At 42.4% G+C, this 27,313-nt stretch overlaps 1 protein-coding gene across 4 annotated transcripts in view; it reads left to right on the top strand.

The window, feature by feature from the left end:
- The first annotated feature begins 23,353 nt into the window (after positions 1–23,353).
- LDLRAD4 (low density lipoprotein receptor class A domain containing 4) overlaps positions 23,354–27,313 on the top strand; it is a 330,103-nt gene continuing 326,143 nt past the window's right edge. Inside the window, exon 1 of one of the 4 annotated variants that reach the window (XM_089516977.1) lies at positions 23,354–23,480. The gene's annotated coding sequence lies outside the window, so the exon portion shown is untranslated. Of the gene's footprint in view, positions 23,481–23,648; positions 23,706–26,691; positions 26,709–27,313 lie in introns of those variants that run through there. The other 3 variants (XM_089516972.1, XM_089516973.1, XM_089516975.1) reach the window with 3 other exon arrangements.

The raw sequence follows: 27,313 nt of genomic DNA, 5'->3' as shown, positions 1-27,313 counted from the left end.
AAAGTCACTTTTTCATGCACTCACATGTTTAAATTATAAAATACATATTATTTTTTTTAAAAACTCTGGATCATTCAGTTATAATTTTGTAGATGAACACTTTTCATTATGTGTTTCCCATTAGTTATTTATAACCTTAGTATCAAAACCTCAAAGGGGCTAACATTTAAAAATGTGAAAACATTGATAGAATATAAACTAAAGCAGCCCAACAAGTTATAAAAGTAACTACGTGTCATTTAAAGCACAAGAAAACATGGGAGTCTGTGACAGATGCATACAGATGAAGACAAGGCATCTGGTGAAAAAAACTTGCAAGTGCCATAGAAAAGGTTCTCAAATGGAAGAGGCACTGTGAAAAGAGCTTCTGAAGCAGGGTCATGTGAAATAACCAAACCAAACCAAAATTGAAAATGAGAAATTAAACCAAAATAACCTGAAGTGTTTCACGAAGTACACTCAGCCTGTCATGATATTTCACCACTCCAATTATGAGGGGGGAAAAAGTCCCAAGATAATCACATTGACTAAAAACCAAAAAATTCCCAGTGTTGAGGCAGTGTCTCAAACATACTAATAATATAATAATAATAATAACAATAATAATAATATGATTTATTTATATGCCGCCCAATCACTGGGAATCCGGACGGCTTACAACGGAGGGGATAATAGACGACTCCCTGCCCTCAGGCTTTGAAGTCTGAATAAATGTCTGTTAATAACAAGCCAATTGTATTAGGACTGAGACAGCATCTGAATGTACTCTAAAGGCCAGGATGCACAATTCACCATGTGCCCTCAGTTGCTGGCTATGCGGCCCCCATGCTCCCTTTCACCGCCCTATCGATATAGTTGATGGTGCACTTGATGGTGACACAAGAAAAATGATACCTCTTAGGTTGTTAAGATTCAGTAATGGCTCACTTCACTTTTGTTTTACTGTTGCTAATTTTATATTAGTCTGGATGTGGATTGGTAGAATGGTGCCGTTTTATTTTTGTTTTGTTTTTTATGGCTTTGTCACAATGTATTTACAGATTGCCTTATCCTAAAATTGGTTTGTATAGGGTAAGAACTAGTGTGGCATAGGGAACTGAGTGGACCATGACTCTGAAGACTAAGGTTTGATTCCCAGCTTGGCCATGAAACCCGCTGGGTGACCTTGGGCATCACATGCTCTCAGCCTAAGAGGAAGGCAATGGCAAACATCCTCCAAACAAATCATGCCAAGGAAACTCCATGATAGGCTTGCCTTATCGTCGCCATAAGTCAGAAATGACTTGAAGGTACACAAAACAACAAAACTTAAACATTTTTAATAAGTAGGGCAAGTTTAAAATATTTGAATAAGCAAATATAGCAGGGGATTGGCTTCTTTCATTCAAGGCACTGAATTAATTTAGAATAAAAAATTGGAAGACTGAGTGAGACAACAAGTCATTACTGAGGAAAAATATGTAAAACAATTTGAATGTTTTAAATGTGTTTCATGAATGCTTAATAAGGGCAGAAGCCAGTACTGTGTGAGTGGAAATTCCTTTTCTCAGAATATTGAAGAAGATTATGTAGAGAAATACATACTCCATAATTACTTCTTTAATGTAATGTCTTATTTACATTAAAAGGCTCAACATGGGGGAAAATGCTAGGTTTCATTTGACCTATAGCAGAGGTACACAACCTTGACATCCAGATTTGGCAGTGGACAAAAGCCTTTTTCCCATATGCGTGTGTGTGTGTGTGTGTGCGTGCGTGCGTGCGCGCACATGTGCACACACATACAGGGAGAAGCTTTAATCTTGCCACATCCCTGTGATACCATAGAAGATCACTGGGGAAAATGCTATTGGGGGTCTCAGCAGAAGGGGGAAGTGGTTTCTGGAGCCAAGCTTTGGCCTGTTTCCTAGTGAATCTGATGGGCATTTCTGCTGGTTCTTCCATTAGCAGCACTGTCGTAGCAATGCCAGCTGCTTTGAGGTCCTTGGGCCTTCACTTGGTAACCCTGCTCAGGCATCATGCAAGTGTCCTTCTGATTTATTATCCTTAATTTTCTTTCACAGCATGTTAAAACATGTTACCTGTACATACTAGAGCAGTGGTTCTCTAACTTTGGTCCTCCTGGCATTTTGGATTTCATTTCTCAGAATCCCTGACCATTGACCAACCTAGCTGAGGTTTCTGGGGGATCAGTTCCAAAACTGCTGATGAACCAAGGTTTGAGAACCACTGTGCTATTTTATACTTTCATTCCGAAGCAGCAACTAATGGTCAAGCATAATTCATCCTCTAGTCAAAATAAAGATAACTTTCTCCCTCTTCTCACTTCATCCCCCGAGAGCTTTAACAATCTGTTCCAGAGGGTTCCTCCATCTTCTGGTGCAGATTTTGAGTGTGGGCAGTTTTCTGCTCCCTCCTGACAATTTTTCAACAGAGCGTATTTGGTTTTCTCCTACATTATTTGCAGTTTACAAATATAGGCTTAAGAAACGTTTTAATGTAAAAAATGGTATTATGCAGAGGGGTGAGGGGGCTGCACCTTGTTGCCCCAAGTTTTAGCTCTTGTTTTTGAAGGCTTTAGGTTGAAATTCAGGTGGTGGGGCATTTTCTCAAGTGCCTCACTTCATGCATCTGATGAAGCAGACTAAGTCTATGAAAGCTTATACTATAAACTTCTCTCAGTCTCAAAGATGCTGCAAGATCCTTTTGTATATGTATATGGACTGATACAGCCATGTTTTCAAATGTTCATGAGTAGATAGTTTTGCTTTAATTTGTGACAATGTATTTTTGGAACAGAAAAGTTAAACAAACAAAGGCTGCTTAAACCCTTCCCTTGCCTACCATTTTGCTACATCCATGAAAGAAAATAAGTCATACTTCAGATGTTATTAGACTGCCGCTGCCAGCATTCTTCAACACTGACTGTGCTGGCTAGTCTAATAAGAGTTGCTCATCTGGAAGGCCACTTGATTGCTATCCCTATTCTATATTAAATCTATCACCCAAGCAGTTCTTCCCCCTGCAAAGTTTCTGTCAGAAATGTATTTCTGGAATCTCTGTCACTGGGAGATCATGTATGCATGATCTAAAGAAGTGTGAAAGATAGGGCAAGGATTTCCCTGTTCACTTCTGTTGTCTACATTCCCTTCTCTCAAGGCAGGTTTGTATAACAAATGCTACTCATGTTGTATAAATAACACAATGTTAGTATTTAAAATGCTTTAAAAGCAGCCCCAGAAAACTCCATGGTAGGGTTGCCATAGGTTGGAAATGACATGAAGGCACACAACAGTTTCTCTTTCACACACGCACACACACAGATATGTATATAGCTTTGAAGGACAATACTTAGGCGGGTTACACACTGCCATTTAGTACATATTCTATACGTACTAGGGTTAGGAAGGGGCGGTGCTTCCACACCCCCTAACCCTAGTACGTATAGAATACGTACAAGATGGCGGCGCCCTGTTCATACGGGCGCCGCCATCTTTACGTATCGGACGCATAGCGTCCAGACGGGTCACGGCGCCTATGACGTCGCGAATGCGCCAGCGGCGCCTCACGACGTCACAGAGGCGCCACAAGAAGGAGCTCCATTTTGGAGCTCCTTTTTTGCTCCGCGCAGGAGCCGCGCGGTGTGACTGCTACGGCTCCCGCACGGAGCAAGCGGCGGTGGCGGCAGATCGCCGCAAAGCGGCGGTCTGTAGCCCGCCAATATAACGGAAAATATAATCCGCCCCGCACACTCAGAACATCCGGGACAAATCTGTTGGAGGTCCCTAGGTCAAACCTTGCACGGACCTCTCAGAGGGCTTTTGCCATCGCTGCCCCTTCATCTTGGAATAAGCTCCCTGCAGAGCTTCGCTCCGCCGCCTCACTAGCTCTCTTCAAGAAAAATCTGAAGACGTATTTATTTCGGTTGGCCTTCCCACCTTAGTTAGATTGTTTATTTTCCTGCCCCTTATTTTTCCCCTTTCGACCCCGGTTCGCTGTAAATTATTATTCTTTTTCTTTGCCCTTGACATGTGTATTTTATCGATTTCCTGTTCCTGTTTTTTGTAGTAATGTTTTTAACTTTCATATTTGAATTTTCATTTTCTATTGTACTGTTTTTAAATTTTGTAAGCTGCCCTGATCATATCTATGGAAGGGCGGGGTAGAAATAAAATTTATTATTATTATTATTATTATTATTATTATTATTAAAATACAGTATATAAAGCTCTCAATCAGTATTATAAATTTTTAGGTTGGTTTGCAAAACATTTAGCCACTTGAATCTGAAGTTATGAATGTGGTTCAGGACACATAGGACAGATACAATTAAGCAGAGTAAATTGCTATCCTAAGCTCAGAATATTTGATTGGGAGGGACATACAGCAGTGGTGAGGTGTTGATCTGTAGAGCTCTTGGTATGCTTCAGGGCCTTTCCTATCTCAAGTAAAGGATGCTTACTTGACAGAACCAATAGTCTTCTCACATTCCTCTTTGTTGGAGGACAGGCTTGTATATATGCTATGTAAGGCTCACTTGCTTCCGTTCAGTTTAGTGAAGGATTCTGTTTCATCACATTGTTGAAATATGATTCAGTTGCCATTCTGGGGCTAGCTTTTGTATCAGAGAAACAGGGATATGAGTAGAGTCCATGGTTAGAGAAGAAGGACTGAATGGAAACAAAACAGGAAACATGAACTTGGCAAAGTGTGGGCTGCATGTGTGAATCAGGAGTGGGCAAAGTGTGGACCATTTGTGTGGCCCTTGCACCACCCCTCTTTTTTTTCTCTTTTCTCTTTCCTTTTTGCTCTAAGTGCCCTAAAATGAACTCTAGGGGATGTGGAAGGAAGAAACTTCCATCATGCCTGGAGGTTCTTGTGAAAAAAATTTCAAAAACGTTTTTTGACTCCAAATGAGTGGGTGAGGCATTTCCACCATGTTTTTGGGGTGAGGAGCCTGAAACATTTTAGGTTCTAGAGAACTCTGTTTGGAAATAGGAAGTGATTTCTGTTCACTCCCTAATGTTAAAAAAGGCCTGTCCTGGGTCTAAATGGGGGAGGGGAAAACATGGTTAAAATGCCTTTTTGAGGATATTTAGAGGCAGTCCCTCCCACATAATTATTTGTTTGTTTGTTTGTTTGTTCCAGTGGGGTTGTTGCCCTCCAAGGTCTCCTGAGGACCAATGTGGCCTTCTAGCCTTCCACAGTTGCCTACCCATTTTATATGGAATGGACAGGAATCCTTTTCAACCATTGCCATAGGAAGAAAAATATATATACAGTCCTCCCTCTGTTCTTGTGGACTTGGGATCTGCGCTCCTTGATTATCTGCAGGGAACAAACAGAGGAAGATAGAATGGGGTGCACACCTGTACGCCCCTGCAGGAGCGCGTCTCCATTCAAGCCAGTAGGGCTTGAATATGCACATTCTTTCGTTTTCTCTGGGGTGTTCAGAATGGATCCCCCGTGAAAACTGAGGGAGCACTATATTGATCTTTCCATAGACTTACTCCACACATAAGAAAGACAACTACTATATAGATTCTCTGGATCAAGAAACACCAATGGTCCAACTAAACACAAGATGTTCAATCATCATTAGGGCTCCCCAGTATAGTAGTAATATCTATTCATTTGGAAGTACTTTTTCTTCAGACTAATCGGACTTTCAAAGCAGTTAAGATTTGTTAACATATTCCATGATTCTTCCCATATTGAAAAACGTAAGATTGTATTTCTGTGATTACTAGTTAGAAACAAAAAGATGAGACAGGAAAAGATAATGTTCCTCCACATATCCTATATCTTGTCTAATTTTTCTCTTTCTGTTGCATATCTTGCATATAAATATTCCATTACAGGCCTTTGGTATCCACTGTAGTTTAGTTCCAGGACCCACCCACCCCATGGATATCAAAATCCATGGATGCTCAGGTCACACTAAATATAATTGTACAGTAAGATAGTGTCTAAAATGGCAAAATCAAGGTTTGCTTTTTGGAATGTATACATTTGGGATGTATACATTTTTAAAATATTTTCAAACCGTGGATGCTTGAGTCCCTGGATAAAAAAATCTGTGGATATAGAGAGCTGATGATACTGTAAAAGTGAATTTATTTTCCTTCTGGATGCACAAGTGCTGCGTTTAGGTGCCATAATCCATAGAGGAAATGTTTGTTGCCACCTGCATAACCCTGAGCACCATTTGGGAAAGCCTTTCTAAGATGACTGGAAAGAGGTAAAGGAAGAAAAAAATTGTCCTTCAAAACATAATTATGAAGAACTTTTGAACTTTTTGTCCTAATTTGTATGAATTCTGGAAATGAGAACTAAGAGCCCATACTGTGTCTTCAATAAACGATTGGTTTATTTGGGAACTAATTATAAGCAAATTATCCTCTCCATTATTGAAAAAAACAGCAGGGGTAAGACTAGTCCCTTTCTTTTCTTACCTTCATTTCAAATTTCCACTAAGCTAGCAGTAGGTAATACTCATCCTGCATAAAGTTCTGCTTCATTGTGAGTATTCTGTCGCCAGTCAGAGCTGTCAGGTATATCAGTCATGGAGCATTGTGTCTGTGTCAGACACATAAACAGAGAGATTAGATGGCTACAAAGCACTCTGAATGAGGGAGTAAATTGCATGGGGGGAAATAAAGAAACGGTTGTAGCAAAAGGTCCGTTCAGGAGGTTACTGCCAATATATGACAGCTGGAACAAGATAATTGTAGAAAGAGATCTTTGGGTGTTCTCTACAAAACACTGCATACTTGCAATAAATATTCAAATGCTTATTTTGTGTTGCAAGTGCCAGATAACCCATTCAAAGTGAAATACAATTCTTTTCAGATCATTTAAAATCTACTGCCAGGAAATGTTAGGGACAGTTTTATAAGACCACTAGGAATATTTGTACTAAAAGGGAGTCACAAAACTACGTTTCCACAAAAGTTTCCTTGGAAAATCTATTCAAGCCTTAAATGGCTCTACAGTGAAAAATATCTAGTAGCAAATACAGTTTGGGCCAAATTCTTTTCATGATCATTTTCTCTTAGCAAAACTCAGTTGTTTATTGGGATACAGACATTGTATACACAGAATAGAATTATTAAAGCCTTGTCACCGTGCATTGCCTATCAAGTTTTCTTTTCTAGTCCAGCAGTTAATCACCTGCTGCTCGGTTTGCTAAAAGGAAATATTTCATTTGCCTGTATGCAGTTAAAGAATTTAGTCTACTGTCCTAGGATTCTTATGCAGACCTTTCTTGTGGAAAATTCCCACGGAATAAACTGGAAAAGCATCACAATGTACTACAATGCTTGGTTTAGCTGAATTCAAACCATTTTCTCTTTTGTTTTGCAGTAATAGTAATTACTGAAATACTGTAATAGTCCATCTGTTTCTGAGCAACTGAACAACAGTTATATTTCATGCTCTGCTCCAAATAACATTAATAGCAGGGCTGTGGTGTGTGTTATAGGACTACAGGTTCCTAGCACCCTTAGACAGCAGAGCCAAGGATGATGGGAATAGCAGTCCAATAGCAGTAGGAAGACCACAGGTCTCCCATTGTTTTTCTGTATAATGCAGTTTAACTGTTTTCCATGCCATATGGAAGACACTTGAACATGATTAACTCCCATTATTGTGGGGGTAAATTTTGGTATTTAGAAGCTCATCACAACACTGGGAAAATAGAAAGGGAATGACAAGAAATGCAGTCATGTAAAAATGTGTTTACCCTTTAAATGCTAGTAAGAAAGAAGACCTCAGTCACAGAGAAAGGCAAAAATAGCCAGCCTCATTGTATGACTACTTCTGTGTCAATGAGAGAACAATAAAACCTTGAAAGACTCATTCCCTTTTCAGAGCAAAGTGGGTTCACCATGATTCCTATTGCAGTGGAAGATTACATTATCATCCATTGAAAAACAAAAACCTTGCAGAGTTGATTTTCTCATGATTCTTTTCCATATCAACAGTAGATCAAATATAGTTGTTTGGGTCTGAATAGTCCATGGGTTATTAATATATTCCCTATTTGCTACAGACTGGCTTCTTTCTTTCTGCAGTTACGTTATCTACTCTCACCTGGAGTAAGATGAAACCACAGTGAACCAGCGACCGTTTTACTCCATAAACTTTTAGAACTCTTCAAACTAATGGAAACTGCTAGGTCAGAGTCAGAAAGTTACTTTTTTGGACATAAATTCTCTGACCCCTCAGCTATGCTAGCTGGAGTGATTTTGGGAGCTGCAATGGAAGGTAACTTTTCCAAGTTTGCTCCCGAATTCTGGTATCAGCCAACTGGAGACAACCTCATATAATTCCTTTATGTATGAAGCACTAATGCAATGGGAAGGAATATTGCTTGTGAACAAAATGTATCAGATCTCATCAGTTGAAGTAAAATTTGTTATACTGGAGCTATGGCAGGCATTTCCTCTACAAGAACTGTTTGTCTGTTGTGGCTGGGAAGAGGATCCTTGAAATCTGAGCCATAATTTTGTAGGAGTCCTTTAATACTTCACATTTTTAACACCAGTATGAAGTATAAGCTATTTCCTTCACAAATATTTCATATAACAGAATTCTAAAATAGAATGATTTCCAATTTACTTCTTTTGAGAAGCACCTCTTAATTCTAACTTTTCTTCCCATAGGAGTTCTAAGCATCAGAGCCAAAATTTAGTGCATACCAACTATGAATACAAACATTAGTTGCAGCATTTTACACACACTTCTTTCTTGTTATTGTCAGGGTTGCCAGTTAAAAAGTTGTACAGCTGATTTTAGTAGGTAGCTTTCTCCAAATGTAGTGTAGTGGTTTAAACATTGGACTATGACTGAAGATCAGGGTTTGATTCCCTGCTCAGCCATGGAAACTCACTGAGTGACCACATACTCTCAGTCCCAGAAAACTCCATGATAGGTTTGCCTTAGGGTTGCCATAAGTTGGAAACAACTTGAAAGCACAGAGCAAAAACAGCAAAGCTCTTTGCCTTTCTCCAAAGGCAAAATGTGTTGCATGTTATGTTAATTTGTACTATTTTTCCTCCATTCATTAACCTTTTCTGTACAGTAACCCCCCCACTGGATACTGAGAGATCTCGTCCAAAAAATAATTCTTCAAATCTCTTTCCCAGCATCTAGCCCGCTGTAAAGACTAAACATTAAATAGTATATCCATAGTTTGTCATTATCTTAGTTTGGACAAATTACATTTGTCAGGCTTAAGTTTCATGTACATTCAACACAATGTATTATCAGGCTTTTAAAGGTACCTTTGTTGTTGTTTCAAATTGGTTTGTTTTTTTTAAGCCCCTGGTGACAAGAGCCATTTGAACTTCAAAACCACCCACGCTTTCAATGAAGCAGTGTGAACAGCTTCAAAATTCCTCCAAGTTTTCCAAGCTTTTATGCTCTCATATGGTTTACACACAAAAGCCTACAGGAGTCCCATTTAGCCGTCTAATAGCAAAAAGACAAAGCAGGAAAAAAAGTTTTAAAACGAAGTGCCCTCTTACAAGTGCATTAAAACCCATTTTGTTTGCTCTTGAATTCCAAAATGCCTGAGGCAGCCTTAGCCGACATGTTAGCAAATGACTCATGTTGGGCACAAGAGACACTCAGTCCCTTCCGCTAATACCTGCCACAGAATTGCAGCCACACAACAAGCCTACTTTGTCCAAGATAAAAGACAATATTTGTACCACTTGTAGAGAAATTATCTACCTTTAAAGCATGATTGGTGAATGTTTGTCAGCTCCACTTTAGGAATCCTAAGTTTAAAAAGATGGAAGAACTAGCCTAGTAAACATCAGCCCACTATCAAGACAGATTCAGATAAAATTTGTTTTGATAAACCTAGAAATGGTGGTGCCACTTAGTTTTCTAGAAGGTTCTAATTAATTTAAAGAAAGTTAATATGTAATTAAACTTGGCCTTTGTGATTATGTATTTACAGTAGGCTCTCTGTATCCATGGATTCTGCATTCATGGATTCAAGCACCCACAGCTTGAAAATATTCCAGCCCCCCAAAATATTCCAAAAAGCAAACCTCAATTTTGCCATTTTTTAAAAAAGGACACCATTTTACTGTGTCACTGTATACTATGGGATTTGAGCGACCATGGATTTTAGTATCCAAAGGGAGTCCTAGAACCAAACCCGAGCAGATACCAAGGGCCCACTGTATTTACTAGGAAGCCAATGTTGTGTAGTTGTTTGGGTTTTGGACTAGGATCCTGGAGACTAAAATATGGATCCCCACTCAGTCCACGGAAACCCATTTCATGACACTCTCTTAGGGGCTGTGCAGACAGCCCAAAAGGAGCGGCTCTGTGCTGCCCCTAGATGCACAGGGTTGGGGATGCGGCAACTGGACACCACGCCCCCAACCCGCCGGGAAAAGAAGCCCTGAAAAGGGTTGTGTCACACCTTCATGACACTGCCCGTGTGCGGCACTGTTTGTGCACCGCACAGGAGAAACATCATTATAGCATGCCCCATGTAAATGGCGGCACACCAAGATGGCACCCGTGGTGCACGATTGGGCTTGGGAGCATGTGAATGCTCCACCCTACCGAGCCCCAGGCCAACGCAAAGCACCGGTCTGTACTGGGCCTTAGTCTCAGAGAAAGGCAATGGCAAAAAACTCAACAAATCTTGCCAAGAAAATTCTATGATAGATTCATCTTAGGGTTGCCGTAAGCTGGAAATGGCTTAAAGGCACACAACAACATAGAACCATAGAGTCATAGAGATTGACAATTTATCTACTTGTAGCTCATCTTATACCAAGGAGGATAACAGTAGTTATACAAAAAACAAACAAACAAACAAAAAACCCAGCATATACTATTTTGGGGAAACAGAAGAAAAGAAAGATCACATTGTAGTTAGAACAGTAATATATATAAGTGATACATTGTAAGGCAATCACTGTTTCTTCTGCATTTATATTTCTTGTTTCCATCCTGAAGCTGAAAGCTGAACTTGCGTCCCATAACCTCCCATTCCAGAGCCTAAAACATTATTTTCTTGGAAGTGGATGGAGAATTCTGAGAGTGACGGTCCAAAAAAGTTTTGTTCATTTTGCATGTAAAAATGACTGTATATCTCTAGAATACAATGATATGTATTTGCAATGCCGTGTGTTTGATACAGTTTGGCTGTGTCTAGGTGTTAATCCATTTCGGTGAGAGGATAATTTAAGGAATTACTGGGTTTTTCATTGCAAAGTGGTTATATTACTTGATTTGATGAACAGAGTACCAGACTCAGACTCAGGTAAGTAATTAATTATCATCTGCTAAGATTCATGTAGCCAGTAACTGGAAATAAATATGTAAATGATGCTCTGCTCATTTCAGAATTGTATTTAAAGATATGGCATGTTGTGATCATGGCTAAGTTTGCTTATTATATGAGAAATCAAAGTGAATATAATACTGAAAAACTTTATAAGAAGATTAATTTTATCTGTAACATGATGGAATAATAATGTTCAGGATGCCATCAGCCTTTTGTATTGTCCTCTCTGTTGTAAATAATTCTGACTTCCATATGAATAAGATTTTTAGTGATCATGTATATTAAAGGTATGTGATTTGTATATTTGCTACATTTAGAAAAAGTTATAGTTTACATATTGGATCAATATCATATTTTCTCTTGCCTCTCAAAAATCTGCTCAAGATCAGCCTAAATCTATATTGCATGTCTGAATTTTGTCCCAGAATTTTTCAGTTTTTAAAAAAAACATTTGGATGGGGATCTTTTATATTCAGATTATATTTTGAGCACAGTTTATTTTAAATTATTTTTTTTTCTTGCATCCTACAAGAAAACTTCAATACATTTGTGTGACTAACTAAGCTGAGACTGTCAGCCAGAGAAGAAGACTGTAGGTATAACTAGACTGTAGGTGTAACGTTGTTGTGTAGAACAAGGATGGCTAGACTGGGATCTACAAGTATATTGCAAGGTCATTTCTGGTACATTATCTGTGGTTTCTGCTTCCCAATTGTTTAACAAGATCAGAACAAAATACTTTCTCCACCCACTCCAGATTACTGAAGTTGAAAAAAGCAAAGGCATCTGGGAAAGGACTGAATCAGTTCTGCATTGAACATGTGTTCTGAGTTACCTTGTTGTTTTTTAACTGGTGGATCAGATGTTGAGGGGTGTTGCGTTAATCCATTATGGGCTTGGGTCTGCTTTAACTGATCTATCCAAGGTGATGAACCTACTTTGGCAGATCCTTTAATACAGTATGGCCCCTGTAGCCACAAGTCTGGTAACCATGGTCTCACTTATCCAAGCAGGAAAGTCTGTCTAGGCATTTCTCTAGCATTACTTTGTTGTCAACTTGTGCTGGAACTTAGCTGCACTTTCCCGTTATCCACTATAACAATGGGAACGGATCCCTCACAGATACTGGGGACGTTCTGTAAACCCAGGACAAATCTACCACATCAAAGCCACCAACCACACTATCCAAGAGTATATTGCTCTCTACTCTTGAAGGAAACAGTATAATCTAACTAAGCTTCATACTTCATGATTCAGGATTGTCAATACAGATCAGTTTTAGCATCCATGTGGACTATTATCACTGCATTTCCCAAACTGTAATTAGTATTTTAGTATGATATTTCCAAGCTTAAGTACAAGATAGTATTTATCTGGTATAGAACTAAAAATAAGGATCTATGGATTTAAAACTTTGTTTAATTTTAAATGTATTTTATTTGTTGGTTGTTTAATTTTTGCATTAATAAGAATTTAGCTGTGTTTTAATTTGTTTAAAGCTGCCTTGGGACCCATGCTGGCATGAAATAATTAGCCCAAAATATAATGACAGCATAATGTAAAAGTGACACCTGGACTCTGCATCTGTAGATCAAAGATAGGACCTTTTTTTCTCATTGAGAGTCATGTTCCCCCTGAAGAAATCAACAGTGTACTCAAGCCATTCATGGCTGGAGTCAAAAATAAGAGGAACTACCTCATCCTTTTCCCCCCTCTCCCTCCTGTCCCTTTCTTTTTCTGATAACTCCTTTTTTAGCAATAACAATAGCAAGTACATTTCTGCACCACTTATCAGTGCACTTAAGCACTCCCAAAGCAGTTTATAAAGTGTAAGTTAATTGCCCCCAACAATCTGGGCACTCATTTTAGCAACCCCAGATGGATGCAAGCCTGCATCAAGCCTGAGCCTTTTCACTGGTATTGAACTCGCAACCTTATGGTTTTGAGTGAGTGGCTGAAGTACAGGCATTTAACCACTGCACCTCTCTTCCTCTTCCCCTACATTATTTATTTATTTGATTTATATTCCTCTTTCTTTCCAAATTAGACTGAAAGTGGCTTACAATATAAAGTAAAACAGAACATCTAAAAGAATGTGAAGTATAAACATTAAAAAAGCATGAAATGCTATATTCAATTAAAACATTGCTTTCAAAACATTAACATTTGAAACAATTAAAACACATAAAATACACATTTTTCTGATTTATCTGGTATAGTGGCACCCCTAGCATTGGTGTCACCTGGTTCAGGTTCCTTGAAGGGGATTGTGGGGGAGGATGGTGATGGCAGGGCACCTACTGTCTTGCTTGCCTGTCCCTCATCCCCAGCTGGCCACTCAGATGCCCATTCAGGGCTGCTGGGGGCCAGCCAAGTGAGACAGCAGGAGAGGACAGAAGGAACATGCGCTGTCCCTCCTTCTCTGGTGCCTTGGATCTCATCTGAATGAGCAACAACACTGGAGAAGAGTGGATGGGTACGTGCATGCTTGCCCCTCCTTCTCCAGTGCCTTGGCTTGTTCATCAGACAGAGCCATGGCAGCAGAGAAGGTGGGCTGGGTGGGAATAGGACCTGACCAGGTGTCACCACTTCTCTGAGGTGTCATCTGGTGCAGGCTGTACCTCCCGCAACCCCATATTGATGCCATTGATTACATACTAAAAACCAGCACACCCAATTGTGTATCACTCCACTGTATTCAGCCAAGGCTGAAGACCTGTTTAAACAAGAAAGTCTTTGCCTACTGGCAAAAGGACAGCAGAGAGGGGGCTATTCCAAACCCTAGGAACAGCCACCAAGAAGGCTCCCTCCCATGGCCTCACCAGCTGAAAGCCCCATGCTGATGATTGATTGTAAGACTCAGGGATGCTCATATGAGGAGATATGGCTTTCAGATAGTCTGGACCTAAGCCTACCTAATATGCTGCCAAAAAAGGAGTAGTTTCTCCTCTTAGAACTTCAAGATGATTATTTCCATTGTGCTTTTTAATCTAGCTCAGAAGCTGCAGATTGCTTACCCCTGCAATATAGGTACTAATGACAGGCAATGGTAATTTAAATAAAGCATTGAATGTGCTTTATGTATTTAATAATGCATAACTACTAGGTGACAATCACACTGACAATGTATGAGAATGTGTGTAAACATGGTGATTAATGTTAGGCATCAGCCAAATCCCACCGCTTCCATGTTAGAGAACTGTATTTTTGTCAATGGAGGAATGTATGTAAAATCAGGAACATTGCCTTTACCTGCTACTTCCATTCAGCTCTGCAAGGGAGGTTTGCAGGATTCCTTCTCATCACCTACTTCAGTTCTAGCAGTTGTTCCATGAGAAAATGACCATTTTTTAAAAAATAAAATAAAAATGGAGCTCTGGACAGTATGTGAAATGTTTTATTGGAAAGATCTGTAGAAATGTAGAAGATGGATAGATAGATAGATAGATAGATAGATAGATAGATGATAGATAGTAAAACAAATATAGATGGTAAAATGGTAAAAGTCAGAATTTTCTTAGGAGATCCATGCAACCTTGCACTTGTGAATCTTATGTGACAACAGTTGATGGCGAATAATCTGAATGTTAGGATGCAGGCAGGATGTAATTTCAATTCTTGGCTGTCTCTTTCTGAGGTAAATTCAAGTAATGACACCAAATCTGGAAACAAATTCCTTCAGCAATGCACACATGCCTTCAGCTGGAGATGATAATAATAATAATAATAATAATAATAATAATAATAATAATGTTTATTTATAGCCCATTTTTCCAAAGGAGATCAAAGGGGGTTACAACAAGGGTATAAAATATTATACAATTTGAACAAACAGTATATACACATCATAAAAACACTCTAGAGTTAAATACACCATAAAATTACAGAGAATAAAAAACAAAACAAAACTAGCTGGAAGACAACTTATATGATGGGGAGAGAGCAGATATCACGACACATGAGGGAAAGCCTGTTGGAAGAGATAGGTCTTGAGCTTCTTCCTAAACCGGTCAAGGGAGGCAACAGAGTGGAGCTCGTCGGGAAGGGAGTTCCAGAGCTGCGGAGCCGAGTTGGAAAACGCCCTCTGTGCAGTCAAGGTGTACTTCGACTTCCTCAACAATTGCTTCCCGGACGATCTGAGAGTGCGGGGCGGATTATATGGGGAGAGGCGGTCCTCCAAGTACCCTGGGCCCAAGCCATTTAGGGCTTTATAGGTAATAACCAACACCTTGTATTGCGCCTGGAAGCAAATAGGCAGCCAATGAAGATCTTGCAAAATAGGTGTTATGTGGCTAGTCCTGGAACATCCAGTGACTAACCTTGCTGCCATGTTCTGTACTAATTGAAGTTTCCGGGTTTGGTACAAGGGTTGCCCCATGTACAGCGTGTTACAGAAATCCAACCGAGAAGTTACCAGAGCATGCACCACCGTTTCAAGGTCCCCCCGGCCCAGAAAGGGTCGCAGCTGGCGTATCAGCCGAAGCTGATAACAGGTGCTCCTGACTGTCGCATCCACCTGAGATGTGAGGTGGAGTGACGAGTCCAGAAGCACCCCCTGACTGCGAACTGAGTCCTTCAGGGGGAGTGTGACCCCATTCAGGACAGGTGGAGAAATCTCCTTTCCTGGGCCAGGAGAACCTATCATGAGTACTTCCGTTTTCTCTGGATTCAAGCTGAGTCTGTTTTCCCTCATCCAGCCCATTACCGACTCCAGACAGGCATTTAGAGGAGAGATGCCATCCCTAGTCACTGCATCAGTCGGAGACACAGAGAAACATATTTGGGTGTCATCAGCGTACTGATAACACCGCGCCCCGTGTCTCCGGATGATCTCTCCCAGCGGTTTCATGTAAATGTTGAATAGCATGGGGGACAAAATGGCTCCTTGAGGGACACCAGATGTAAGCGCCCTCTTATCGGAGCATACGTCCCCCAGCTGCACCATCTGGAATCTGCCCGAGAGGTAGGAACTGGAGTGCAGTGCCCCTGATACCTAACTCCCTCAGGCGTTCCAGAAGGATACCACGGTCAATGGTATCGAAAGCCGCTGAGATGTCCAAAAGCACTAACAGGGACACACTACCCCTGTCTATGCCTAGACGGAGATCATCGACCAGGGCGACCATGGCAGTCTCAACTCCATAGCCTGCCCAGAAGACAGTTTGAAATGGGTCTAGAAAATCCGTTTCATCCAAGATCGCTTGAAGCTGGAAGGCAACCGCCCTCTCAATCACCTTCCCTAAAAAAGGCAGCAGTGAAACAGGCCAATAATTATTTCAAATCAGGGGGTCTAGGGAGGGCTTTTTAAACAAAGGTTTTACAATGGCCAGTTTTAGACTAGATGGAAACCACCCTTCCCTGAAAGATGAATTAATTATACGGCGTAGCATACTAGTTACAGCCGTTCCCCCCTGAGCTGTCAGCTATGAAGGACAGGGATCGAGAGAGCATGTTGTCTTCTTAACACTTCCAAGAATCTTGTCCACTTCCTCAGTACTCACAGACTCAAAATGATCCAGTATAACAAAGTTCACGGAAGCTCTGAAGACCTCTACTCTGGATTCTGAAGAAATACTGGCATCGAGATCAGCCCTTATCCGAGAGATTTTATCCGCGAAGAAGTTGTTAAACTTGTCACAGCAGGCTTTGGATGGTTCCAAAATAAGGTTCAGGGAGGGGGGCAGTTGGGTAAGCTCCCTCACTACCCTGAACAGCTCTGCCGGATGCGACTCCGTGGACGCAATACGTGCAGCATAGAACGAATGCTTTGCTGATGAGAGATTAAGACAGGACTATGAATGGCTTGGCAAGACCTGTGACTTTTTTCTCCAGAGCTGGTCATGTATACCTAACTGCAACATTTAAAGACATTGATAATTTATGAGGTAAGATTTTTGTAGTACATACTAGGGTGACTGGACCTCATTTCCATTTGGGAGACTTCAAGAACCAATTACAACGTTTAGAAGCCCAGTGCTATATGGACACTGATTATTAAACTATATACTATTTCATTTCCTTTTTTTAGTTGAATTTTATTTATAGCAATAATAGCAAGTAAATTTCTATTTGGCTTATCAGTGCACATAAGCACTTCCTAAGTCAGGGGTAGGCAACCTTTTTGAGCCGGGGGCTGGGTTGCTGTCCCTCAGGTGACTGGGGGGCCAAAGCCGGGGGGTGGAGCTTCCACCCTCCGGGGCGGGGCCACATGCCGGGGTGGAGCTTCCACCCTCCGGGGCGGGGCTGTGTGCTGGGGGGGTGGAGCTTCCACCCTCCAGGGGCGGGACTGCATGCTGGGGGTGGAGCTTCCACCCTCCGGGGGCCAGGCCTCCCCATTTTTGCTGGCCCATGACGGGGCCCCAGGCCCCGTCAGAGACCGGCAAAAAAGCTGGGGGGGCCTGCCAGCGCTGGAGGACCCCCTGGGGGGCCCCAGCGATGGCACCAGGCCTCCCAGAGGCCCCCTGCCGCCCTCGGAGCCCTCCTGGAGGGCCCCAGCGATGGCACCGGGTCCCCCAGAGGCCCCCTGCCGCCCTCGGAGCCCTCCTGCAGGGCCCCAGAGACGGCAGCGGGCCCCGCAGAGGCCCCCTGCCACCCTGGGAGCCCGCCTGGAGGGCCCCAGAGACGGCAGCGGGCCTCCCAGAGGCCCCCTGCCGCCCTGGGAGCCCTCCTGCAGGGCCCCAGGGACGGCAGCGGGCCCCGCAGAGGCCCCCTGCCGCCCTGGGAGCCCACCTGGAGGGCCCCAGGGACGGCAGCAGGCCTCCCAGAGGCCCCCTGCCGCCCTGGGAGCCCTCCTGCAGGGCCCCAGAGATGGCAGCGGGCCCTGCAGAGGCCCCCTGCCGCCCTGGGAGCCCGCCTGGAGGGCCCCAGGGACGGCAGCGGGCCTCCTGGAGGCCCGCCGCTGCTGCCGCCGCTGCTGCAGCGGCTGCTCTGGGCGCCACCATTTTGGGCGGCAAAATGGCGGCGAAGTCTCGCGCGACCTCGCCGCCATTTTAGGCGAAAAAATGGCGGTGCCCATAGCCCCAGAGGCCGCTATGGGTGCCGCCATTTTTTCGCCCAAAATGGCGGCGCCCAGAGCGGCAAAAAGCCGCGACGGGCGGCCGCTGCGGCAGTGGCAGCGGCGGCAACAGCAGCCGTGGGCCAGTAGTGAGGCCTTCGCGGGCCGCATCCGGCCCGCAGGCCGGAGGTTGCCGACCCCTGCCCTAAGTGGTTTACAATGTGTAAGCTAATTGCCCCCAACAAGCTGGGTACTCATTTTAGCAACTGATGGAAAGATGCCAGGCTGATTTGAACCTGGAGCCCTGCCTGGGATCAGACTCACAACCTCGCGGCTGTGAGTGAGTGGCTACAGTCATGACATTTAACCACTGCGCCACTAGGGCAGGTTTAAAACACATCACAAAATAATATATATATATATATATATACACACATATAACAACATGCAACATACCTAACACTGATACAAATACATAAACATTACAATAATGACAAGCAAAGATTCCTAGATTCTCTTTCTAGTGCAGTTGTTTTGGCAAATTTTTAATACTTCTAAAGTATTGTTACATTGTTTTTGTAGCTCCAAACTTATCATCAACAATATCTACCTATTCTTGTTTCTTAATCTAAACTAATTACAAATTAATTGCCCCATTCCTTTTTAAAATAAATTATCAATACATCCCATTCTTCTTCAAATGTTTGTAATAGTTTTTGCAAAGTATACACTATTTCAAAGCTTGGAAAAGTGTGAAATTGCTCCATTCCTTTTAAAAAAAAACTATCAATATATCCCATTCTTCTTCAAATGTTTGTAATAATTTCTGCAAACTATACGCTACTTCAGAGCTTGGAAAAGTATAAAATGTGTGTTTGGCCAAGGATTTGCTGTACTGTCTGGAAGATTCTGGGAGAGTTTCAATCCAAAAAGTAAAATATATGTTATATTTATTTTGCATACATAGAAATTATTGTAGGCCTCTTTCTTTTCTCTGAGACTGATTAATATATATGGTTAGCTCAAGGTCTTGGACTATTGAAGAAACTTCCCTATGCTTGCAGATTTCTGATGCACTTTAGACCAGAGCTGCTAAGGCTAGCTGATATGGGGGACCGGCAGGGTTTTTCCCCCAGTGGGTCAGGGACTGATAGTGTGCTTATACCCACTGAGTACAACTGTTTCTTTGTATTTTGGAAACTCTCCAGGAACTTGTAGCCAATGGCTTGGGGGCTGGAACTGGTCCAGAGACCAACAGTTTGAGCAGCACTGGCTTAGATAATCACCTTTTCCCAGATTATTAACCTGATGGGAAATGTATGATTGTGATAAACACAGATCATATGTAGAACGCAGAGGACCTTTGTAAGCTCCTGCTGCTTGAAGATGTGTGCAAGCAGAGTGGCGCGTAGGACAGAAGTGGGATTAACTTTACATTTCAGATGAACATTTGGCAATATTGTTTAGGCATCCAAAGAAGGGCAAAGTTATCAAGGGTGAACACAGCTAATATAAAAAGGAGGAAGGGAGAGGGATTAAAAAAAAGTGGCAGCACTTTTAAGACTTTAAAAAAATTTTTTTAGCATGATGGATATAAAGTGGATATAAACCCACTTCTTTGGATGCAGTGCCAAGTAGTATTAAGGCCTTAGGTACAAAGTATATTTACACAGTTGTGAGAGTGGGAAAGAATGTAATAGGATCCAGAAAGAGCAAATCATGTCCTTTGCCCCAAATTTTCAAAAGGCTGGGTGAGGTGACACAGGTCTTTCAGATCTGTTAGTGTCCATTAGTGCTGATGTGTTGCTGCTTGTATGAATGGCACAGGGAAAACATTGAAAACTACCTGAAAGTGTGTTGAAATCCAGAGGCTACTGTGAAAGCTGTGAATATGACCATGTGAAGACACCACCTTCAAACCTTCCACCTGAGATACAATTCCCAACCCTTACACTCAAAACACTAAATTCTGAAGCAGCAGCTAGAGGGAGCCAGGACAAGTGTGACAATGCATGTGAACTCACTCTTCCTTCCGCACATTCAGAGAACATGTGGAAGCAACTGTCTGAAGACAGACAGTAAAGCATAGTAAGGTTGGCACAAGATGGACTTTATGTGTTAAGCAGTTTAATGGATTGGATTTTATTATGATTAAATGTGTGGAGGATTGCATCCTGTACATGCAATGTCCTGGAAAATTTTTTTAAAGGGGGATGGCATCGGAACATGGGCCATCAACAGCATTGGTTAAATGAAAACAGAGTTGGTTCTACCATTAAGCAAAGTAAGGTTGGCCACCTCAGGCAGTAGATTTTGTGCAAGGAGATCAATTTTTGCTTGTTTATTTCATATGCTGCCATTCTCCTAAAACTAGGATGTTTATCACACTATGCTCTTAAGGTGCTACTATTCCACTTTGACTCCTCTAGCTGCCTCCTGTTGCATTCTGGGATTGGCAGTTTTAAGGAGGAGTATTTAGAATTCTCAGGCAGAGAACTGCAAATCCCAGAATGCAACAGGAGGCAGCTAGAGCAGTCAAAGTGGAATAGTAGCACTATAAGAGTATAGTGTGATAAACATCTAGGATTCAAGCAGCTCTTGAGGATTTTAAAAATAAATAAAATAAGCAGACAAATAAAAAACACACCAAAAATCACATTAACAGAACCCTCCAGAATAACATAAGCACACAGAACTAGACTTACAAGGTAGACATTTTACAACATTGTCACCTAAAGAGCTGTAAACAATGTCACTGAATCTGGATCACCTGCCATTTAAGTTGTATTCATGTGTTTTCTTAAAAGACCTAAAATGACTGGAATAAAAAATGTTACATCAATAAACCTATTGCATTTGTGTTTCTAATTAAAACTGGCAGCTATTCAAAAACAAAGGTTTCCCTTCATGTAAATATGCGCTTTCTTTCTCTGGGTGTTTGAATACTATGGAAGGTCCGATTCTGCACCCACAAATACAGTACTCCTATGGACATGGCTAACAGTGGAATTTTAATTGGAATTGAAATTAAGATTGGGGTCAGAAAAAAAAATCCAGATTAAAGCAATCACTTTCTTTTCTTTTCTTTTGGTCTGGATACAGGCATAAACCATTTACTGTATGATAAAGCACAGCTGACTTGAAAGCAATTTTTAAAAAAGCACATCTATTAAAGCAGGTATCATTCTAATAAAATAACTTTAAAAACCGATTGAATATTTGTGAGTGTTATTATGCATCATGACTTGGAGGAGTGACAGGTCACCATTTGCTGCTCTGGTAGCAAAATATTTTGAGCTGTGAGTGGAGGCCCTGCCCCTGCATGCATCACGAACTCCACCTCTGCTCCCTCTTTCACAGGATGGGAAGATTTCTCCTCTGACATAGGCTTCATATGAGCTGCAGAATTAATACAATTTGGCACTGCTTTAACTATGGAATCCTGGGATTTGTAATTTGTACATTTGGCCCTTTGTATCCATGAATTCTTTATCTATGGATTCAACCATCATCCACAAATATTTTGAAAATATTTCAAAAATGGTAAATTCCCCAAAGCAAACCTTTTGCAGTTTTATATAAGAGACACAATTTGACCACACCACTGTATTTAATGGGACTTGAGCATCCATGAATTTTGGTATCCACAGAGAATCCTGGAACCAAACCCCAACAGATACCAAGGGCCCACAGTAATTTTGTTGTGGCAGCAGAGCTTTGTGATAGAGAAGGCTAAATAGCTCACAAAATGACAAACTCCAACATTCTATAGCATTGAAGCATAGTAGTTAAAGCAGGGGCATCACTAGGTGACACCCTAAAAGGGGCTGACACCACTGCTCCCCAAACATCTGCCTACTGGCAGAAATGGGCTGTGGCCTTCGCCTGTGTCCCTTTAAAACACTGAAGAGAGAGAGAGAGGAGTGAGGTGAGGCTCAGGGGGAGGAGAAAGGAGAGCCCCCTGGTTTTGGGTTTTGGGTTTTTTTAAACAAAAATAATATTTAATATTTTAAAAGAATGTTAAGATTCCTTTAAAATTTCCTTTAAAACATCAGATCTTACCAAATTTTCACTTTAACCATGTGGAACTAAGTCTACCTAAATGCCTTTAAACTGTGTGTATGGTGTTGTCATTTTAAAGACCTAATTTTAATGTTGCTAGTTGCCATTACATTCAGGTCAGATATGGGAACTATGATGGATGAGTAACATCAGTGCAGAAGTATGCAAAGGGATCTTGCCACACTTTTGAGACTAAAGGAAAACTAGAAGTTGGCAGCATGAGTTCCATGCTTTTTAGTTGTGCTCCAAATGGAAGACATTTTGACATTTCCCCTGGAGAGAAGGTGGAAATGGAGGGCATGCCCTGGCAAAGGAGGATGCCTGGTCACCCTGGCCTCCTTCCTCAGATGCATTTGGTGGAATGGAAAGCCCAGGGACAGAGCTATAGGACAAAGCTTTCCGCTCCACCAAATGCATCCGAGGAAGTCAGCTCAAGTCTGCAAAAGCTCAGGCGACCACCAACTTCTACCTTTCAGTTAAGGTGCGGCAAGGGAAGCTCTGGTGCCACTACAAACCGCCATGCCCAGGTTTCCATAGCCTTGAACTGTGGCGGTTCTAGTGGTCTCAAAACGGATTATTTGTGCAATGTGGGGGCAGCCTGTATCTCTGAATGAGTACAAAAAAAATAGTACCAAAACCCCTATATATCTTTGAATGAGCAGAAACCCCTGTATTTGGGCAGAAACATTGTGGCCTTTGCCTGTATCTCTTTAAAATGCTGTAAGGGATGGTGACCCCAACTCCAGGGAGGCCACCCTCCCTCTCCGGGGCCTTTGGCGCATCCAGCCCTGCAGGGGTCAGTGTCGCCTAGCAATGCCAGCCTCTGCTGCCTCTGCCTCTGCTGCTGCTGCTGCTGCTGCTGCCGCCTGGCCAAGCGCCGTCTGGCCGTCTGGGTGTCTCTGTCTGGGGCTGCTGTGACGGAGAGCCAGACGAGGAGGGAGGAGGAAGGCAAGGCAAGGGGAAAAGGCAAAGCCAGGAAGGAGGGGGACTCGAGAGGGGGAGCCCAGGAGGAGGAGGAGGAGGCTGGGGAAGAAGAGGCTGGCAAGGGAAGGAGGGGGAAGCCCCAGCAGCCCCGAAGAGATGGAGGGCTTGCAGGGAAACCAGGTGAGTGAGTCCTCCTGGCTCTGTCTTTGGAGGCGCCCCGCCTGACCCTCCTCCTCCTCCTCCTGAGCCTGGCCTCCAGGAGACGCCTTTCTGAGGGAGCCAAAGAGAAGATGAAAGCGGGAGGGAGAGAAGGAGGAAGGAGACACAGACAGACAGACAGACAGACAGACAGCCCCCAACTTCAGCGCCGGGGGAAGAGGGGGCTGAGGGAGGCCCAAGTTGAAGGTCTGTGTGGGTGGAGGGGAAAGGGAGAGGCGCTTCCCTCCTCGGGGGCCTCCCTCCGCCTTTGTGTCTCTGGGCTTCTTCCAGGCGAAGAAGGGGGCCCTGGGGATTGGAGAGGCTGGACCCCCGAAGGCTCCTCTCCAAGAGGCAAGTCAGTGACTTTCAGAGCCCGGAGCCCACTTCCTCAGATGCATTTGGGGGAGCTTTCAGGGACTGGAGCCTAGTTCCTCTTCTTTGGGGAAGGAAGGAAGGAAGGAAGGGGGCCAAATCCACGGGTGGGAAAGGCCACCAGGGACCCCCCCCCCCCCACTGGCATTTCTCTTCCCTCAGCAGCCTCCCTTTGCAACTAGTTCACCCTCCTGACCTTCTCCTCCTCCTCCTGAATGTCGATGAGTCTGTATGTATTGATGTATGTTGGGAGCCCCTTGGGGACTGTGCAGATGCAGACACAGGCAAACTATCTCAAGAGTAAGGAAAAGACTCATCCGGATAGAATTCAAAGGCTTTATTAGTGGTATTAGTCTGGGAAATCAGGATGCAAAGGGATCTTTCAGAGTCCAGAGCCCACTTCCTCAGAAGCATTTGGGGGAGCTTTCAGGGACTGGAGCCTAGTTCCTCAGATGCCTTTGGTGGCTCTGTCCCTGGGCTTTCCACTCCACCAAAGGCATCTGAGGAACTAGGCTCAAGTCCCTGAAAGCGCCTGCTCCCAGTTTCTTTCTTTCATTTATTCTCCAAGATCCCTTGGCATCCTGATTTTCCAAACTTGGCACAGCTTTGTCTTCGAATTCTACCACCATGAGTCTTTTTGTCACTTCAGATGGGGCTTTGGGATAGTTTGTCTTGTTTGTCTGGATCAGCTCTTTCTGTTGAGAGTGTGGTGGGAAAGTGTGTCATTCCTCTTTCTGGTCTGTGCCCCTGTTTTAAAGAAGCTGGGCTGGCGACCAGAAGACTGTTTGAGTTGGGGCTTAGAGAGAATGGGAGCTCATGCTTCGTGTCATTTCAAACAGGACCATTTAACAAGAGCAACGTTCTCTACAATTTAGAAGAAAAGGCAGGTTTGAAGCATCTCCTTCCAGTTATTAATACACACACAGACACACACCCCCCCCTGTATATATACAGATATCCTCTTCTTGGGGATGGCTATGTTTTACACTTTGATGCACCAGACTGCTGGGTACTCTAGAGCTGTCTTAAGAGGCTTTCGCAGAGGTATCTGTAAACTATACAGAATCATGGGTGCAGCTTTGATAGGAGTTAGCAGGAAGCATCCCCTGATGTCTGGCCTTTTGGGAAGTCAGTGCCTACAGAAAGTGCTTGTCCTTTTTCACACATTAAAGATAACTTTTCCTTTTATAATCTCCTATCTTGCATTAGCTATAGATTCAGGGATGCGTTATGGGTTGAATCAGAAGATGAATTCATGTAATACAGTAGATGTATATTTAATATATGTGGATACAGACCATTTTGGGTTGATGCTGAGCACAGAATTGTGTTTTTCTAATGGGCCAAGATAAGAAAGTTGATTTGATAGCAAAATACTTACAAACCTATGCATGCCTCTTTCAAGCTTTGACCTGTTAAGGCTTAGATTTTTTTTAAATGTGTGTCTTCATAGTGTGCAAATGGTGCTAATTATGCAGTTATTCATTCAGTAATTTAATGTGGTACCAAAGGAGCATTAAGTGTTGTAAAATGTTACTATTTTAAAATGCCTGCTGTCACTTTTGCTTGTTCTCTCTCACTCTCTGTGTGTAGAATGAATAATTTACCTGAAGGAGATTGTGGAGAAATAAAAATGCAGAAAGTGTCTTGGGTGACTTAAGTCAAGGAAGATGGGGAGTTATTTGGTATTTAATAGTGTGATAGTCCAATCCTGTGTGTATTTATTCAGAAGTACTGCATTCACTGTACCTTATGCAGAGATAAGGTACATAGGGCTGCAGCTTAAAAGTTATGACTGCCTGTAGCTGAATATCTGAGGAATGAAGAGACCGGCTTTCAGAAAAAGTATTTTTTTAATTAGCAGTGTTTTATTTTTTTATTGTTCTGGGATGACATTTTAATAGTCTCGCATTTCCAAGTGACTCTCTGAATGTGATCCTATACATATCTACCCAGAGGTAAGTCCCATTCATTGACACTCCCAAGTAAAGGGGCTTTGGATTGGAGCCTTGATCTGTTTAACTGAAACTTTGTATTCAGTTTGCTCCTTTGCTAACTAACTATGGTTCTTTGCTAATGGCACAATTGTTTTGCAGCTACTAGGAAGTGTGTAAATATTGTGGCTTCCCTATTGCTAGAAATAAAGGCGATAGTTTCTTGGGCAGGACATTATGGGAGATGACATATATTAAAACTGGTGAATGTCCCTACTTCATTGCCAGCTGAAATAGTGACAAAATGTTCTGGACGTCTATATCTGTGCTGGTGTTTTCAGCACAAAGTATTGAGTTACTGGCTGTGAGATTCTGTAGTGGCACCATCTTAAGTGAAAAATACCCCACTTGCTTGTATGTATGAAAAGATGCTGCTAAATAGTTTGTACTTTGACCTATATTCAGCTCCTTGTTCTTGATCAGTGGTCTCATAGGTATTACATTACTAGCTATGTTCATACTCATACTATGTTCAGGTGATAGTCCCATTATATTCTGTTTTGGTCAGGCCTCACCTACAATATTATGTCCAGTTCTGGGCAACACAATTCAAAAAGGATGTTGACAAGTTGGAGCATGTCCAGAGGAGGGCAGCCAGAATGGTGACACATCTGGAAATCATGCCCTATAAAGAGTGACTTAGGGAGCTGGGTATGTTTAGCCTGGAAAAGAGAAGGTTATGAGGTGATATAAGAGCCCCTTTTAAGTATTTTCTGCAGTTCCAGAGAACAGGACCCAGAGCAATGGATTCAAACTACAGGAAGAGAGATTCCACCTCAACATTAGGAAGAACCTTTTGACAATAAGAGCTGTTCGACAGTGGAACACACTTCTTTGGAGCGTGGTGAGCTTCTTTTTTTGGAGGTTGCATTTCTGTCAGGGGTGCTTTGATTATGAATTCCTGCATGGCAGGAAGTTAGACTGGATGGCCCTTGTGGTCTCTTCTAACTCTATGATTCTGTGATTCTATGATAAGAGTTCCAGCTCACCAAGTTTGGCGGATCCCAAATATCCAACACTAACTCATATTGATTTGTTCAATTTTTTCTCCATAGATACTGACCTGCTTCTATCACATTCTGCATTTATTTCATAGTTCTTTTTCCATGAGGGACACGAGGCTTGGGCTGGGTCTGCATTCAATGCAGATGCCTTCTTGCGGTGGTGGTCACAGTTGTGTCTCTGTGAAGGTCATGGTGTCTTAACCATAAAGCAAATGAGAGGAAATGAAGCGAAGGCTAGTGCCCACATTACTTTAGCATGCCCAGAGCAGACTGATCCTAGAGTAGCATTTATTTACCTTATTTCTCTTTGCAGAAGATCTGCTGGTCAGTTCAAGTAAATGCATGAAATAAAGCTTTATTCCAACTGCTTGCCTGTTGTCCTTAATGCTTCAAGTTTGGAATTGTGATGTGGATATATGTTAATTAGTTATATTCTTAGAGGAAG

Source organism: Sceloporus occidentalis, unplaced genomic scaffold (assembly GCF_023333645.1).
Source record: "Sceloporus occidentalis isolate IW3139 unplaced genomic scaffold, rSceOcc1.0.p SCAF_3, whole genome shotgun sequence".
In the NCBI taxonomy this organism is placed as follows: domain Eukaryota; kingdom Metazoa; phylum Chordata; class Lepidosauria; order Squamata; family Phrynosomatidae; genus Sceloporus; species Sceloporus occidentalis.
Note: the sequence above shows the minus strand (reverse complement) of the source record. Positions and strands in the feature narration are given on the sequence as shown.